Below are 11,265 nucleotides of genomic sequence, written 5' to 3'. Positions count from 1 at the left end.
CGGTGGCATCACATCATGAACCGGCTTTTATCAGCGCTAAGTAGCTAGCTTGGAACACTACCGACTCAATTAAAAACGTTTAGGGTGATTTCAGATAAGATAGAACAAAGTTTGCGGCAGGTTGACCTCCTTAATATGCTTGAAATTTGTTATACCATTTCCTGGTTATTCCAACGTCGAGATTCAGCCATATTTTTCCCGGAAAAAAATTTGCCTAGCAGTAAAACATTTTGGAACGCGACAAGGTGGACCCCCACCGCTACATGCCCATGCGCCTCTGCCTAATTTATCGACGGCTAGCTACAAAATTATTTATGAGGGTTAATTCATACATTTTGTACTCCATTCACGTCTGGTGTACATTTATCTTTAAAAGTTTGGCTGGGGTCAAGGATATAATATTTTCCAAATAAAATGTCAAATTCGGCTTACAGCGCAATTTTGTATAAACCTTGAGCCTAAATATCTACTTAAATTTTACTCATGTGTGCTTCTTGTGCTTCTTACAGTTAGAAATAAACCCGCGGAATATTATAATTGCATACTGTGCGGTTAAGGGGCAACAAGCACGCAAGTTTGAAGAAAAAACAAACACATTTGAGTTGCCAATATAAAAAATAAACATTTTCGAATTTTCTCAAATTCACTCCAAGTGTAGGCCGTTACATGTACGTGCATAACCATCAAAAACATGTTTCATCATTTTGTTCCTGGAGCGCGTACAGCGCGAGAAACAAGCCCTATCCGCCCGGCTTTCCACGACGTACTGTAGTGATAGTAGCGACTTCGCTCACATTTGTATATATTACCTGTGTTTCTTATAAAAGACAAATGACCCCTTTACGGATATAAGAAGCGAGAATGTAACAGAAAAAAAAAATGCATTTTTAAGGTTGACGTTGGAACCATAATTACCAATCTACGCCAATCTAAAGTAATATAGATTGGGGGGGGGGAGGGGGGGATACGAGAAAACTGTTAGGTTGAGCCGAATATTTAAACAAACCGCTCTCCAATTTTGTGACTCTCCCAACATGATGTTGACCGCTAAACTTACTATGGTTAGAAGTAAAAACACCTTGAATCATATTGATACTGGAGTGTGTACAGCACGAGAATGGAGCTCTGTCAGGCGTGCTTTTCACGGGGTGGTGAGGCAGTAAACAGTATTATACCTACGTCCTTAATATACCTATATCTGATTCTTTTGTTCAAAATGCAAAATATCACAGTTGACATGAACTTAGAAAGGATACAGTAGAAGAATTACAGTTTGAAAGCTAACGTTTGACGCCATAAACAATCGTCCCCCAATTTAAATTGTATACTGCTCTGTACACACTAAACTTTTTAACACCCTTAAAGGTGCTAAAAGGGTGCACTCAACATTTTGCACCCTGTTTGCACCTTTTAAGGACTAAAACATTGCTCCGGCACCCAATCATGAGGGTGCCACATATTAAGGGGTGTAAATCTTAACATTTTTACACCCTTTAAGGTGCGAGGAGGGTGTACTGAACATTTTGCACCCTTTTTGCACCTTTCAAGCACCCAAATATTGCTCGGGCACCCCACCTCGAGGGTGCCGAAATTCAGGGGTGTAATCAACAGTTTCATAGGGTGCTACGACCGTTACAGGGGTGCTAAAAGTATTTCTTCTCGATTGGGGTGTTACCACGGCACCTTATCGTTAGGGTGCCTAAAAGAACGGTGTGTGAATGCAAGCATGCAAAATTGCACAAAAACAGGCTGAATGTTTAAACCGCACATTGCACTATTTCACCGCCCGTTGAGAGAATAAATATGAACTCTCCACATAGACCAGGGGAAAGGCTCTAAAATTGCTGTTCGTAAATTGAACAAAACGTGCTGAATGTTTAAATTCCACTCTGCACTAATCTACTGCTTCGAGTGTATCACAAGGTTCGTTTCGATGTCTGGGTGCACGGGAAGGAAAGGCTACAAAATGCCTCTTGTAGTCCTATAAATAAAACTTTTACGCGAGGCATCGGTGTCCTCAACGAAATCGAATTTACCTAAGAATTTGTTCCCGTAATATTATGCCCCGGGCAAAAATTCCAACAAGACTTTCTTGTTGGGCTCACAGCACGCCTGTGGGGCCAATACGAAGTTCTGTCGGCACTCTATCGTTCCAATAGCCTAGTCTTCCAACAGGGAGTTTAACCTTGATGGCGTTTGTGGGGCCAATAAGAAGCTCTGTCGGCACTCTATCGTCCCAACAGCGTAGTCTTCCAACAGGGAGTTTAACCGTGATGGCGTTTACCGGCTCGCCAACACGATAAGTCAACGCCAACAGACGCCTCGTTCGTAATCAGCGGCGCGAGCGCGCCATCAGACAGAACCGACAGACGCCCTGAAGGTGGTTTTTAGGGCCTAAACGGCAGCGTCTATGTCTGGCATAGACGCTAGACGTCAACGTTTGTGTTCTGAATTTTCCCTTCAGTAAGTAACAGTCAGACGGACGATAACATAACTATGTGAAGATATGCTTTGGCTCATACCACGGCAAGCGCAATCGTTTGTGGCTGCAGCCTCGGTTGCTCTTCGTCCACAACAAACTGAATCGGCTGTACAGCTTTTTTCGAGGGCTTGTATGCAGGGGTTCTATCTTCCTTTTTTGCGCAGGCCGACGGGGGCGGTTGTGTAAAATCATTTTCGCTCGTCGCTTCCGTAGGGTTGCCACCTTCCTGGTTTTGGACCGGCCCGACCGGTTTTTTAAACAGCGGGCCGGTTGCCGGTCCATATCTAAAACCAGTCGTCATCAGCCGGTTTTTTGGCTTTTGTGCCGTGATTATGCCCGTTTTGGCGTTTTATAAGCGTCAATTCAACAACTAAGACGATAAAAACGTGTCGACAAGCATAGGCGTGCGCACAGGGGGGGCAGGGGGGGCGGCCGCCCCCCCTAATCATCTGAAGGGGGCGCCAAATTTGCCCCATGCCTGCCTTGCCGATGTAACACATGAAAGTAAAATTTCTGCTCAGAAATATTTTGTGTGTGTTGCAATTCCATCACATTGAAATAAAAATTTTATAACCATCCCTCTTTGCACTGCGTTCGCACCGCAAGGCCTTCAGTGAGAAGAGGGCGGGAGTTGCTCTGGGGGGGGGGGGGGGGCGCAGCGGTAAGACTTTGCCCCCCCAAATTGAGAACTCTGCGCACGCCTATGTCGACAAGCTGCGCAAAGACACGCGAGCAGAGAAAATACGCGGGCGAGCGCGCTGCCTCAGATGGAGGGGGACCTAAGGGAAGAACAAAATAACGAAATTCTACCGCCGCGGTCAGCAATTGCGGTTACTTTTCAGTGAAGCACATGCAGAGCGATTAACCAAGCTCTCAATCACTTTCAGTACAAACGTTATGTTGATTTCTCTCTAAGAAAACACTACAATAAATGGCACTGCATGTTAAAAAACATGGCGTCTTTTTTCAACACAATCCCCCATCCCCCCCCGGAAGGCCCGTTTTTTTTTGTCGGGGAAAGGTTGTAACCCTACGCTGCTGTTCTGCCTACCTGCTTGCTGTACCTATTACGTCGCCGCCACCGCAAATCCCCACTTGTTACAAACTCAGAGGTTTTCGCACTGTTAGCAGTCGTTTTACACGATGGGTTTGATGCGCCTGACATGCCAGGAGTGACATCGCTTGTAGTATTAGAGCGACGTTGCTTGTCGGCAAGACGGTGCCGGTCAAACAAGCGTTATCAACGCCATAATTCTAACGGCACATTCCATTTATTTCGTGGCTGCCGTGGCTTGCGCAGAAAAGGTCGGGTTGACTGCGATAGCTTTGCTTGAGTCAAATAATGGAGCTTTGGCTCAATCGCTTGCAGCGCTAGCAATGCGGCCTCGTCTGCAAGACCGGTGCGTGAGAAACAAGCGTTAGGACAGCCAGAATTTCAAAAATGCAGCATAAACTAGACCATCGTTAAAGGAGGCGATGACTAGACACAAGCAACAATATTCGTTGACAACTTACGTAAGTATAGAGTTGTTTTAGGCGCCTTGAACACGCCCGCCGGCATAGCTGTTTGTTAACGCGTCCGTTTACTGTTTTGTAGGTCAATGGTTCGATTCCTCGTCGAACGTGTTTTTTTTTTCTTTTTCTTTTTTTTTTTTACGTGAGGGTTTCGTTAGCTCCATTTTTAACGACCAGGGTAAGCATCTGTTCCTTGCTTTCTATCACGCCGACATTTACCGCCCTCTTCCTAAACCCAAAGTAGCTCGTTTTCTCGCACGTTCTCTCTTGAGAAGCCCACCGTGAAAACAAAACCAAAACAAACGTCAAACCTCTTTACAATATCAGTATATATGTCAATTACTTTATGTGTATTCACTTTTTGTGTTTAAAAACCTTAAATTTAAGTTATAAACACATTTCAGACTTTGAAAGCAGAAACATAATTACCAACATTACAGTAGTAACACAATTTTCGTCAAACATAGAGGTGCTGCATTTGTAGTCTGGCAACTATCTCTCACTTTTGTGTGTGTTTTTTCATGGCGTTTTGTGCCGAGTGGTTGGTGGCGTGATTTTTTAATCTGTTTTATCTATTTCAAGCTTAAATCATAGTTATAGAAGCTTTATGGGTGATGTCTACCCTTCTAACCTACGCGTGTGTTGAACATGGGGACCCCGGAAGAACGATCATCGCCGGATAAAATACTGCGCGTCAAAAGTGGATGACATTGCATCAGAACAAAGCGTGTTCGTGTGTCCGCGAGATGAAGACGACAGTGAAGGAGAATTTTACGTTGGAAACATCGTTTTTGCTCGGGTAAGTACGCATTTTTTATTATTCTGTATTTGGTTGGAATGAGTTCTGGTGTTTATGGGTCAGTAATTCGCTAGACCCCCATCTCGTTTGCTCTGAGAGCCTACGTGAGTTAGTATACTTGTTTGGCGCCCAGTCCACCGTTTCCGCAGAAGTCAGCATCAATTTACGCTGAAGCTAGACCTTGGCTACGATGCTCGCGCTATGGTACACGGCTGCTAATAATTTCACATCACGCAAGGCTCTTTAACACCGGGGCGTTTGTTTATGTGTCTCTCAAACAGTGCCTTTGCGGTTGCAGATCGCAGTCGCAATTTCGCGTGAGTGGCACAACGCTGTGATTAGTCCTCCCTCGTGAATACCCGCGGTATACCAAGAAATAACATGAACAGGAGGTTCCCTGGAAGTGCATGTGAAAACGCGTACACGTGATTCCATGGCCGGCGTCTCGTAGGTGTTGTGAAATCTCTCTCCCCCCCCCCCCCCCCCCTTCACGAATTCCGTGCAGTGCGCTTCGCAGCTATTGCGCTCGCGAGACCGGCGACCGTACGCCTCGCGGTCTTCGGGCCGCGATATGTGTGCTGTTCTCGTGAAGCTCGACAACAGCGAAATTGCCGTACTCGCTCGCCAACGCGCCCCGACAGCGTACGCGTCGACCGGGTGCTGACGGAGTTGTGCTGGAAGAAAAGCAGGCAAGAGATGAGGGCGCACGAGGTGTAGTTAAACATGAGAATTTACAAAGTGCAAGGTGGAGAAAATAGTATGCAAGGGCCGGAAACGGTGAGAGAGTTCGGGCCGCGTGCCAGCGAGCGAGTGCGGTAATTTACGTTGCCGAGTTTCACGAGTCCGGCACGAATATGACGACGCCCGTCTGAGAGTTCATAGAGGTATAGAATTCACATACGTGCAAATTGAAGGTGAAATGCGCGCATGTGGCCTCGCAGGGAGTTAGCATAGTCTCGGGGTAGTGGGGGAGATTTCACAACGCCTACGAGGCGCCTGCCGATTCTGTCAGAGTAGCTCTCGTGAAGTCTGGGGCTTGATATCAGAGGCATATGTATTGTTTAAATTAGTGCAGAAAATTGAGCCAATTCGCAAGTTCTCATTTTCGCAAAACCGCAGGCCATACAGAGACTAACAAAAAAGCTGTAGGCACTCACTCAACTCGATTTATATTGGAGAATTGAACGTGCAGATACAAGTCAGACATTGAAATGGAGGAGCCTCAACTATCACACACCAGTTCCGATTGAAAGCAAGGGATACAGATGAGCTGCTAGCATGCGTTCCATGCAAATTAGCTCAGTAGCTAGCTTTGCATATATCATGCATACCCCACTCACAGTACCTGCGGGTCTAATAAATACATTCTTACTGTGACCTAAATTTCACTTGGGGTGTTCCGGGAATGTTCTTATTAGTGCCTTGGAGGTTACTGTCTTTAAACGATTAAAAATCTACTTGATGTAAGCATTCGTGCTTTGTGTGTGCTCTTCTTGTATTTCAACAAGTGTCAGCACACTCACAGATTATGCACCTGCAGGTGCTGCTGCTGGCTGTCCTGGGTCAGCTGCCTTCCAGTCCAGTTTCAAAGGCTTTGCCAGGGCCTCCCTTGGCCAACCGACACTGCACCTGCTGTACCCAAGTACTGCCTGGCCTTTCGTTGGTGCTCCGTACGCTTTGTCGCCAGGAATGGTCATTCATCCATCATCTGGCCGCTTGGACCACCCGTTCAGAAGTCAGCGCATTTGCTCGACACATCGGTCCAGGCACTGCTGCCATATCGGTGCACCCACCGATTATGTATTATCAGGTTAGTTATTGCATGTTGTGGAACTTGCCATGATGTATACCTGTTAGCAGTGCTGTGGCCTCTGATTATTTGAAACATTTTCATGAAGCAGTGCTGTGCGTATGGAGCGTGTCATTGCTTAGCAGAGATATTGAAGAGAATCTGGGGCTGACGACTAAAGGGCAAGAAGAGAAATTGAACTGACTTTGAAGCAAGTATTCGTATGTAATCAAGCCAAGCAAACATTTAGGATCTTTCGATATGGTTTTAAACTTGCAATACAAACTGGTCTACTTCAGATCATACTGGTAATAATCATACTATACCGAAAAGTACATCCCGCAGTCTGTAGAATTCTGACAGCGCTTTTTTCGCAGTCTCTCATGACAGGCACTAATCTCAATGGTTGAAAGATAGTCGAGGTAGCACCAGTCTTTAAATCAGGAGACGGTACTTCACCATTAAATTTCCCTAACAAGCACCATATGCAAGGTCAGGAATCATTTCATCCACTCTCAGGTCGCTAATTATTTATAAAATCACAATATCACATTCGAGTATCACCACGGTTTTCACAAGGGTTACTTGAGAAACACAACTTTCAGGATTTGTTCACGATCTACATTGATCCATTGACACAGGCTTACAAACTGCAGTAGTTTTTCTCGATTTTTCTAAAGCATTCAATCGCATTGCACACCACAGACTACTTCTCAAACTTCACCCTAATGTCCTCACTTGAGCAAAAGATTTTCATTCTTCTCAAATGCAGTTTACTTCTAATAACTATATACTTCTTTTGCTCGTGCCACTTTGTTGTCCCCTCAGGCAGGTTGCTTGGTCTATCTTCCATGTTGCATATCCTCCCATGTAAGTCTATTTGCAGATGATATTGTAATTTATCACACAATTTCTTTCAACTACTACCGTCAATGCTTTCAATCTGATCTTAGCACAATTAACTCCTGGTGCTGCAAATGGCTAATGTCGCTTATCTCTAAAACAAAGTGCATGACTTTAACGGTGGCAAGTCTCGGATTGTAAATACTTACTTCATTAACAACAGCCTGATTACCTCTTGAGACAAAGGTGTTTTGGTAGGCCGGTAGGGGAGGGGGGATTGCATGGTGGATTTCAAAAGGTACATCGATTGGGAAAATAAGACGTGTGATTAATATTTTCATTTGCACTCCAAAACTCGCTTTATTTCATATGTTTAACCCACTGCCGTGGCTAGGGTGGTGTGCTGTGGACGCGAATGTCGGTTAGATACCGCTTGGTGTAGCCGCTTTTCAGATGGAGGCAACACGTAAAGACGCCCGTGTTTGGAGATTTCGATGCGCACAAAAATACCCAGATGGTCAAAATTAATGCGAAGCCTTCCCCTACAGTGCTCCCCATATCCCAAGTGTAGCTTTGGCGTGTTAAACCACCGTTTTTTTTTTCATGTTTTTGGTATAGTACCAGCTGCTGTAGCAGGTGCAACTTAAAGGTAAAATTATACATAATGTTTCCAAGAGCTAAATATAAAGGCCATATTGAAGTGCGTTTATGGGTCTATCTCATAGCAGTAGTGAAAGGTTATATACTCTGGTGCAGGTTAAGAACGCCAGTGGCTCATGTGGTGTAGTCCAGTGTTTGACGGAATGCCGTGTAGGCAGGTAGAAGCATTATTGCAGTGATGAAACGTAGGTCACTGACCAAGTCAAGAAAGCCATTTAACGGTTTGTTGCTTGTTCACGGTGAGCATGTGTCGTGGAAAACGAAGCTATATATTGGGCATTACGCGGCGCAATGAGTTTGCATAGATATGGTGCAGATTGCCATCCATTATGTTGATAATGTTGGACGTCGTCTGAACAATGAGGGACTCGAGCAGTAATCGAGAAGATAGATTGCACTCAGTTGTCAGTAATTTTGTCTTGTTCCAGTCGACCACGTGTCCCGTCCTCTCACGGTGCTCTGCCAGTGGACTTGTTTTTGCATGGCCCTTGTTCACTTCGTTCCAGTGCTGCATTAATCTTCTGTGCAGATTGCCCGTTTCGCCAATGTACACTGATTTGCATTCAGCGCATGGAATCTAATAAACAATACCCGGAAGCTTGGAGCGTGAGAGGGGGTCTCTCACGCTGACAATGTCAGAACGCAGCTTGCTAGTGGGCACATGCACAATGTATGCACTGCGTGTCTTGAAAATGTGTGCGAGAGTTTCACCGATGTGTGGGACGTAGGTAATTGCTGCACGTTTTGATGCAGTCGTTGTCCTGAATATAATGCCTAAAGCATTATATTCAGAAAGAAGCGAAGAGGGCGACTAGCAAGAATCCACATTGACATTAGCAGGCAGAAGCGTCCACAAGGCCTGTGTCAAAACGTGCTGCAATTCTCGTCCTACACATCAATCAAACTTTCGCACGCATTTTCAAGAAACACATTGTGCACATCGTGCAGGTGCCCACTAGCAAGCTATGTTCTGACATTGTCAGCGTGAAAGACCCCCTCTCACGCTTCAAGCTTCCAGGTGTTGTTTATGTTTTGAACAAAAAAAGTGCCATTTAAACGCGACACCTCCTTCCTTGCCGATTTCTGATGCCTGATTGTTCAGTTTGTGGGGATACGTTTAGCAGATTGCTCACATGTCTAACCTGTATTTGTGCTTGAGCAGTCAAACGCTGATGTTAGCAGTGAAGTAGGTGAAAATTGTACTTTGATTGTAGTTGTGTGCAGATTACCTACATTGTGTTAATTCGTAGAAAAGCAAAATTGAGGTAACCCTGCTAACTGTTCCGCATTGCAGCATTTTATTATGCGAACGTTAAGGAGTTCAGCTGCTTGTTAAAGGTGAAATAAACAGTGGTACAAAAAGAAGAGCATCTACTAAACAGAAATATCTTCACAATCGCAGGATGCCAACGGTCCGCCTACCAACTTGTGTCCTGCATCGTTTCTGCTGGCTGGTGCGGTTCATGGAGCATTTTCCAGCTTCTCAAAGTTTGTGGTCAAGCGCTCCTCCAAGTGAAAGATGCCGCAGAGGGATCTTTTGTTTTAATGCCACAATTTCACGTGCTCAGCAGCAAATTTACTCGTAAGGCTTTTTAAATATTCATCACCCAAGAGGGCATGTTACCTTCGTCTTCGGTGGAATGTGTCTGCACTCAGGTTATTTGTGACAGAAACAAGTGGACCACGTCATGAGAGTCATTGAGGCCTTGTTGATTGTGCATGCTTCTGAAATGACATTTTCATTAAGCTGAATACTTTCCACATATTACGATTTGTGAACAAATTATGGTAAAAGTCATGATTATTTGTACTACACTGCAGGAAGGAAATGCCAACATACGTTTTAAGCACCTCTGATATTTCAGATCGTTGGCTGGTGAGCAATAAAACTGAAATTTTTTTAAAGTAAAATCAAATATTCGTTGTCACCAGTGCATGACCATAGTAAAAGCTATCTAGTCACCAAATTTAGAATTAGACACGAAATGCCAAGAAAAATAGGGAAATAAACTAGACAGCTGGCTACAATAAACCAATTCGTAAAATTCCTCAATGTCTATCAAGTGATGATTCAGGCGGGTTAGTTAAGATGTCAGTGGATTTACACACCCAACTTGCAGGGAAGCACATGAGCTCCCAATATTAACATGTTTTTAGTGAAGACCGTCTTTCTTCATTAAGCTGCTTTGCACATTGATGCCAGTCTGATAAATGTCCTGAATTTTTGTTATGACCAATCTTTGTATGGGAACCATATATTTTTATATGATGTCGCTGTGTATTTCTGAAACTGTATCTAGTCACTAATTCCAATTTGTCGTGGTCAGGTTTTTTCAACTGATTCGTAGCTTTTTTAACAATTATGGTATATTTTGTGCGCCTAAAGGAATGCCTCATTGCATGTTTAGCCTATGTAGTGTTGAAAGCGGACATTTTGCTTCAAAGTGGAATGTCGGGCTAGCAACAAGGTACTTCGCGTGCTGCTCACTTTCATTCATGCCATTATTTTTTATATTATCATTTAAAATTAAAAGCCAACCAATTTGCTGTCGTTTTAGTTTTGTCACCTACTTTATACTTTCTTTTTTTTTTAAACTTTGTGTAAGGATTGACTATCCATATTTTTATGATACCTAGGCGTTGGACTGGGCTAGCTGGTACATGTTTGAATGGATGAAAAACCATAGGAAAACCCAGGACACAGAAGAGAACGACGGGACAAACTTGTGCCGTCATTCTATTTTAACTGTTTCCTGTGTTTACCACTGGTTTTTTATGCATTCAAACATTTTTTATGAGTGTTGAACAGTGATTAGTTTAGGTGTGTTCAAACAATTGTTGGCTGCGAAAGCTCCCTGTAGCATTTGTATAAGTGCTCTCTGCTTTTTTTTTGAGCCAATTACCCACCACCAGTCTTCATGAGGTGGTCTTTTGTAGAAATAAGTTGAAATAAATATTTGTTTGCATTGCTTTACATGTTTTGAAAGAATTTCTTGTTCATTCTTGTTTCATTCAACCCCGTTTCAGAATCCTGCTTAAGGCATTTCCTCTGTTATTTTTTTTCAGAACCAGGAAGGGTGCTCATCCTCGGTTCTTGCTGAAGCAGCAGTATCCATACTTCACACGTGAGCTCTGAACACACAGTAATTATGGTATGAAACATTCTACCAGTATAAG

General features: G+C 44.0%; 1 long non-coding RNA gene across 2 annotated transcripts; it reads left to right on the top strand.

Annotated features, from left to right (window-relative positions):
- Positions 1 to 4,501: 4,501 nt before the first annotated feature.
- On the top strand, positions 4,502 to 10,949 carry LOC144179159 (uncharacterized). 2 transcript variants are annotated; one of them, XR_013324166.1, is made up of 4 exons: positions 4,502 to 4,796; positions 6,337 to 6,606; positions 7,414 to 7,455; positions 9,491 to 10,949. It is a non-coding gene; the product is annotated as an uncharacterized LOC144179159 (long non-coding RNA). The 2 variants fall into 2 exon arrangements; XR_013324165.1 differs by lacking the exon at positions 7,414 to 7,455 and having other exon boundaries at positions 9,491 to 10,948.
- Positions 10,950 to 11,265: the final 316 nt, after the last annotated feature.

This window comes from Haemaphysalis longicornis, unplaced genomic scaffold, assembly GCF_048455015.1.
Source record: "Haemaphysalis longicornis isolate Haplotype H1 unplaced genomic scaffold, Haemaphysalis longicornis Haplotype H1 scaffold_4, whole genome shotgun sequence".
NCBI lineage: Eukaryota > Metazoa > Arthropoda > Arachnida > Ixodida > Ixodidae > Haemaphysalis > Haemaphysalis longicornis.
The sequence above is the reverse complement of the archived record's forward strand: the minus strand, read 5'-3'. Positions and strand labels throughout refer to the sequence as shown.